Genomic DNA, 7,815 nt, shown 5'->3' on the forward strand with positions numbered 1-7,815 from the left:
TGGAAATATTTATTCATGTTGATCAACCATGCTTCAGTTGTTTCCTCTTGTTCTCTGTCAAAGTGTTGCGGTTTGATCTTACAGAATTCTCGTTGCAACTCTACTTGTTGCCTTTTTGATGTCTACTGTTTAGAAGTATTTTCAGATCGTTCTTCTTCCCGTCCTTCTAACTCTTCATGTTCTGTGTGGTGATTCTGATTTTCTGAAATTCCTTGATGCGCGGCACTGGGATTCGGTGGGTGTTGATTCTGTTTGTTAGACAAGCTTTTTTTAATCCTCTCCTGTTCCATAGTTAACCTTGCGTTGTCTTCCTGTAATCGGGCCATTTCATTTTTAACTCTTGTACTGTCTCCAAAATTGCCAGATTTGTGTTGTGAGCCTCCTCTCCAAGTTGTACCCATATTTCGGGGTTATGTTCAGGACCAGCTGCAGGGCCCTATCCCGGCACATACCTACGTAACGCGCTGTCTGCTCTTCTCATTTTATCAGCTTCTATTTTTCCTGCACTTAACCTAAAAATAACAGAAGAAGGGTCAAGCATTAACTGTTTTTTTTTTTTTTGTTCCATGTGACTGCTCAATAGAGTCGAAAATTAAATTGTATTGTACTTTATCTATCTATCAGTTTCCAGTTCTAGTTCCCAGAGGCTGTAGTTTTTGTAACTAGCTCTGATACCACTTGTAATACACCCGTCTACGGAATCGTAACCTTTTTTGTTTTTACTTAATGTCAATCTTTGCATTAAATCTCACGGGTATGGATAGGATTACATGTAATTGATGTTAATTATTCCGGTCTCTGTATTTCAACCTGAAAGGTTGAGAATAACGTGTTTCTCCTTTAATGTTATCGGAAAAGACTTTCCAGAGGTTAGTGGATATCACTGGCTTCACTGTTGGCTCTGCCAGCTCCTAACACTTGGCTTCGGCATTCAATTCCGCCGGCTCTGTCACGTGAAGGGATGAGTTCTGGGTACCTCTGGAATTCGCGCCCTCGATTCCACCACCCTCATCGACGACTTGGATGTTCTGCTGCCCATCCAAGGGCTGTGCTGTGACATATGGCTTCTCCTTGGTTTATGTGGAGACGCGAAGTAACCAAAAACATTTCGAGTGTTTTGCAGCGGCTTTGGTTAGCCTGCTGCGATTTCTGCCTAGACTCCTTTGCTCTATGAGGATACCATCGAACCTTCATCGTTCCGAGCACCATCCTGGAACCTGGTTTGGTTATACAGCTTGGTTTTCTGGTAAGTGTTGCACCATGCAGTAATTTTTTTGAATTGGTTCATTTTCTTATCTTGACTCTCAATTTTTTTTTTGATTTGGATTATTGCTCATTGCATCTAATGGTTTTTCTTATTTGGTCTTTTCCGTGGTCGAGAATGGTGCTGTCAACCTCCCGCATCTGCTCTTTGGGTCTGGTCAAAGCTATTTGGCCTCTCGAGTCCTTCTGGCTGCCAAATTCCCTAACAGGTATGTTCTTATCAGTAACACTCTCATTGTGGTCAATTGCAAACTTGATTCCAGTTATTCATTCCTCGAAGGGTAACAAAGGGGTTTCCCTTTTGGTTTCTTGGAAAAGTCCAAGCGGCCTGTGGCCTTACATCCATTCTTCATTGTTTGACACAGAGAGATGGCGGATCCTTACGCCATACTAGAATGCCCTACACCCTTTTGGCTTCAGGGAATCTTGTCCTCGGTGTCGCCATGTCGAACCGAAGTCTTGGATATTTTGTGGTTTATAAGCATGGACTTGCCCTCGGGCTTCTCTTGAATTGTTATATAATTAATTTCTAGTTATGGACATGGCATAGGGTATACCTCTGTATCGTTGATGTTTACTTCCATTTGCTGAGTTAAGTTATAGCCTTCGCGGCCATGCTATTTCCAAATGTATTGGCTTAGCTTCGGCTGTGCGGTACATAATTTATTATAAAGTTTTTGTTTATTGAGGCAGAGCTGCAATAAACATATTCATTATAACATGATTTTTAAGTCTTTAATCTAAATTCTTGACAAAAAATTAAGGCGTTTTCTCTCATACTCTGAGAAAGCCGGACCATCTCAGTTTCTGGCAAAAAAACTCTGAAGGGTTCTTCCAGTTTTCCTCTCCCACAGTGAGCTGGCTGATTACGTTGCCTGGTGGCTTGTAAATCACAAGCTTATTCATCGTTCTGGAATCATTTGCCACTCTGATCGTGAAAGCTGCAATGTCATCTTCTAAATTGAGAACAGCTGCACCACATAAAACACGTCACTTTTAATGTCTGCTATGGACTGACATAATCGGACCGTACTGTGACTTCTGTCCCAGGTGTAGTTTTGGTTTGAAAAGAGTAAAGAAGAATTCAGGCCACTGAAACGTTTGTTAGAGGGAGTAAACTACTGTAAACTTATAAACTATCAAACTGTAAACTGAAGTATTTGATTACACTAGATTCATCTTAGCCATAAAGTCATCAAGCCGCAAGATTATATACCATTATAGCAAGGAAGGAAAATAAAAGAGAAATGATTCTCCAGGGTTTTAACGCTGACGAGCAGTATTTTATTTCAGAATTTTCATTTAAAAAGGATTATGAAGGTTGTGGATCAAATAATTTGATAATATTTTTGGTATAAATATAATTTAAATAATGAAATTAGAGATTTACCAAAATTTTAAGTTTTCTATTTAATGTTATAAATTATTATAATTGTAAATTTTAGTATTTTGTTTTTTTGGTAAGTAAGTACTCAGAGCCATTTGAATCTGAGACCTATAGCAAGGAGTGCCTTAGCAGTGCATGGATGCACTGTCAATCCAAAGTCCCATGAGAGTAAATTTTAGTATTTTGATTATTGTATTAACTATTTAATTTATAAGATTGATGTTTAGTGTTGGTGAGACACTTTAACCAAGTAATTTCAAAGTAATTCTGATCTTATTATAGTATGGAGCCTTTCTTTAAAAATAGGTAAAATAAGGGTAAATTAACCATTTACTTTATAAGACTGATGTTTAGTGTTGGTGAGAAACTTTAAACAAGTAATTTTCAGGTAATTCTTATTTTATTAAAGTATGGAGCCTTGGTTAACAAATGGGTAAAATAAGGGTAACTTTCAGATTTTTTTTTAGAAAATGTGAAAATTAAAAAACTATAAGAAGAGGGTGGAAGTTTGTTCTGAAACACATTTACTAACAAATCTAATAAGTTTTGCTAGTAAATCCACTCCAATTTTTCCTTCTCCAAATTTTTCTTCTTCCCTATATATATACATATAGCAATATCTACCATGGATAGCTTATACCTATTATGCATTCTCTCTGCCTCTTTCTTTAAAACTAATGGTTAAAAGAACATTACAGGGACATACCTTTGGTAAGACCATCTCCATAAATCACAACTTCCTCTAGCTCTAGTTTTTGACGGGGATGAAAAAAATAATCAACAAAGTAAGCCATAAAAGAATTTGCAGAGATGAAAGAGTATGGAATGCCCGCGGCTTCAATTGCCCTGCGAATTTTCTTTATAGTGTCACAGACTTTCTGAAACGGAGGGAGAGCAGCCTCTACTCGGTCCACCTCGTTGCCAAACTCTGATGGTACAAATCTCTACTTCCGCAAATGAAAGGGCAATCCCAAAATACACGAATCAATATATTGCTCCAATATTTATAGAGGGCGGCACTATTCAAGGAATATGAAGTGGTGTATATACCTTGATGTTTCCAACTTCTTGAATGGCCCTTATGATATTCAACTGATCCAAATGCTGAGGAATGGCAACTGCAGATATTACTATGTATACTTGCTTCATTGCATCCACAAGGCTGTTGTGATCATCTAAAGATCCCTGTTAAATAGCCGCAAGGAAAAAAACTTATTAGCCTTCTACTGCATCTTATAATAAATAGCATGTTAATGCAAATGTGACAATAAGCAAAGAATTTTGCAGGAACATACGGGGGCCCAAAGAAAAACAGTGAATCACTTACCGTAAGAATATGAATGCCATTATCTTTTAATTCTTGAAGCAATTTTTCCTTCGAGGAATCAAGAGCTGCGGCTGTAGCGGGACGAACAAGCAAAAACGTTGGATAGCCTTGTGACACACTGGCTTTGGCCAAGTATTTTCCGAGATATCCGGTGCCTCCAACTATCAAAATTCTACTACCCATGCCATACTCCCAGGAAAAGCTCGAACGACCTTCAACAAAAGGGTACCTGTACCCAAAACTGACACAGGTAGGTAGGTAGAGAATACCTAGGGGTGCGAGACAACTCTCTCTAAGGAACTCAGCAAAATAGCCCCGTAACTTCAGGAGAAGGGGTGCCTCCTCATGAGGTCGCATGTGAGCCTAGGGAAAGAACTAAGCAAGAGTGGTTACCAACTGGCTGGAATGTCTGAATAGGCTATTAAGGGTCTAATACGAGTGAAGGATTCGGAAGGGTAGCCTGACAAACAAGGAGTAGCCGCTGTGCCTCGTTTTCCATCCGATAGGCTTGGAGGGGCGCAGCGGTGCGTGTGCTTTGTTCAATGGGTATAGGTGCTGAGAGGTACGAGGGGTGCGGTTGCTCTGATCCAATGAGCTCCGATGATGAGCAAAGAAGAGGGAGAGAACAGATTGATCCATCTATCTATTTTGATATGGGTGTCTCCATATGTAGATATACATCTAGATAGAATAGATTTAGATAGATGGATATGGAGACATGGATATTGACATCTTGTCCTTGATCTTGCAGCTTTGGGCACGAACCGAGCTCCAGTGAAGGTCAGAGATGTCTGGAGAGAGGGGTATGGATAAGAGGTCACACATGATGTGTATATGTAGCCAAAGATATTCATAGGAAGCTCACCTGTCATTCGTTGGAGTGGGGAACTTTCGAGAGAATTATCCCTTTATTTTTGGATATTTTGGATAAATCATTTTTGGATAAATGACAACATGGCGAAGCAATTGAGACATGAAAAGGCCCTAATATAACTCTTCTAAGTTCTTGTTTTTTTTTCCATATTTGTGATGGTCAATTTTGTTGGAACTTGGGTAGAAATTTGTTCGAACGTTTGAGATATAAATGTATTAGAATATAAGTTTGAATTATAAACGTAATAGAATACAAATTTGAGTTGTGGAGATTTTAGTAAGAACATACCATGTATATTAACATATTCTAATTAACAATATGTTAATTTTCATTCATGATAAAGTAACTGTATTTAAGCCATATGCATTCAGTTAATTTTTCGGGATGCGATGTATCTTGTTCTCAGGTTCAAGCTAGTTATTTTAATTTTTGGGATGCTATGTATCTTGTTCTTAGGTTCAAGTTAGTTATTTTTAAGGAAAAAAAATGACACAAACATCACACTAACATAGATATTTCTCTAAAATAATTTATTTAAATCTAACAAATAATAACAAGTCCTATCACCAAATTACAAGTCTTATTACCAAATTTTGTTTCTAAAATTTTGATATTTGAAATAGATTTGCAGTCCCACCCATATTCTGACAACACCATGGTTCATAGGAAATTTTCTAAATATTTCTAAACGTAACCACAATTCTTGGACTAATTTTCTAAATATTTTTTAAATTAAACCAAGCCACATGTACCATCACGAAAATTTCGCTTACGTATTTGATGGCCATTTAAAAAGCTTCCATGTCAATTTTGATGTGTGTTATAAACTCGTAATCTCTCAAAATGATGTTTAATTTCAAATTTCAATAGTCAAAATTAATAATACGAATGGACTGAACCAGTCTAGAAGAGAGTTCAAACTTAGTGGCGTGCCGTTTTGGTTTGGAAAAAAAAGGCAAAGAGATATAATTTAATTTTACTATCACTGTTTAATACTTAGACATATTTTAAATATTTAAAATTAAAATTTATATAAACTCATATATCATTTCATTTTTATTATAAAATATATATATTCTTTTATTTTTATAAAAAAAATATGTAATTTTATATTAATTATTTATTTTATATATTAAATAGTTATAAAGTAAAATCAATTACTAATTTTTCTATATTGAATATCCAAATCACCACCCTCTCATGTCTACCTTTGCTTTCTATATTAGAGAAAAGATTATTTAACCTTCATGGACTGCTGCAACATTGTTAGTTGTGCTACCCTTTTGTTCTCCTATTCAACTTTTCTTTGTTTAAAGCAAATTTTTCAAAATTAGCCTGTCTATATTAGAGAAAGATTATTTAACCTTCATGGACTCCTGCAACATTGTTGTTGTGCTCCCCTATTGGTTTCCTATTTACCTTTCCTTTGTTTAAAGCAAAAATTTCACAATGAGCGTGTTTAACATAGCCATTTTATGTAGCTCTTCACAAGGCTTCATGTTGAAATAAGCCTTGATTCGTTTAGCTAATTTTGGAAAAAACAAAGTACTCTCGGAAGGACATTAATGAATCTTAAAATGTAAAAAGTAGTTGAAAAAGAGTTTTTGATAAGGGGAGGTTGATATTCATAAATTTGCTTCAAATGTGGAGATTAAAATGCGGAGATTAATGAAGGTTGAAATGAAAAAAGTAGTTGAAAGATAGTTTTTTGATAAAGAGAGTCTGACACTCACAAATTTGCTTAAAACATAAAATGAGAGGCATGAAAAATAAGGTTGAAATGCAAAAAGTAGCCAAAAGAGAATTTTTTGATAAAGAGAAGTCGACACTCACAAATTTATTTAAAACGTAAAATGAAAAGTGTGAAAAATACTAAAACATCATCAAATTTTCATTTGCCAGCAACAAGAATTTGAAATTCCAGCCTGGTTGGTGATTCTTTTAGTCCTTTTTGCGTAAGCATATTTTTGTGCTTGAAGTCGATGTACTTCGACTTCATTGTTATGATAGTTATATCTATATATTTATTTATTTAAATGGCTTAAATTTTAATGAATGTTTGTAAAAATTTTAAATTTGAATGTACATTTTATACAAATATGTTTTAATGGTTTTTTTAAGGATATTAGATTTACTTACTGTGTGAAGAGAAGTTCAAGTTCAATGGATAAGAGATGTTATTTTGTTTCATTATATAATTATATGTATTATTATTTAATAAAATTAATAATTGTAATTATTATATATTAATATCTAAAATTTGTATTTATAGATATTTTATCTCTTTATTGTTGATAAATCTCAAGTTCATATAAATTTATATTAGTATAGTCAAAAACAGATTTTAAATAGTTAAAAATCATAATTTTACTGACAATTATATTTTCAAAACTATATATAAAAGTGATCTATATTTAAAATTAAAATATTTCAACTATTTATAAATGAAAAATTGTTTAAAAAATCTTAATTTAATAATCCAAGAATATTCATCTTCTAAATAACAATCCGAACCATTAAACTAAAAATTTGCCAAATAAAACATCACAGTTTTCCACTTCAAAAGCAAAAATAACATTATTATTTGTTTCGCCACATATAAAATCGTCGGTCCTATTCTTTTTCACCAATGTTCCAATTCATCGCACCTTCATCGACCAGCCATGTTGATCGGAATGGGAGGTAACCCCATGGCCATGTTTATTGTTCCACTGCGTAACGGAAATCGCTCAGGTGGGCTCTGTTCGCCGACATTTTATTTGATGTCGTAGATTCCTTCTATTGCCATGGGTATTTTTGGAGCATTGCTACTATGTGTTGAGATTTTATGTTTTAAATAAAATAGGCAAAAATCTCAGTGTGTGACAACAATAGGAATTTGTTGCTAGATTAGCTCCAGGTTGTTGGGAGAGAGTTAATGCATCCTAAATTTGATGTGAGAGGATTTATGAGGCAGTTAGATTC

This window comes from Pinus tabuliformis, chromosome 1_2 (genome assembly GCF_031772625.1).
Source record: "Pinus tabuliformis cultivar Carrire ecotype Pingquan chromosome 1_2, CPIR1, whole genome shotgun sequence".
Classification (NCBI taxonomy): Eukaryota; Viridiplantae; Streptophyta; class Pinopsida; order Pinales; family Pinaceae; genus Pinus; species Pinus tabuliformis.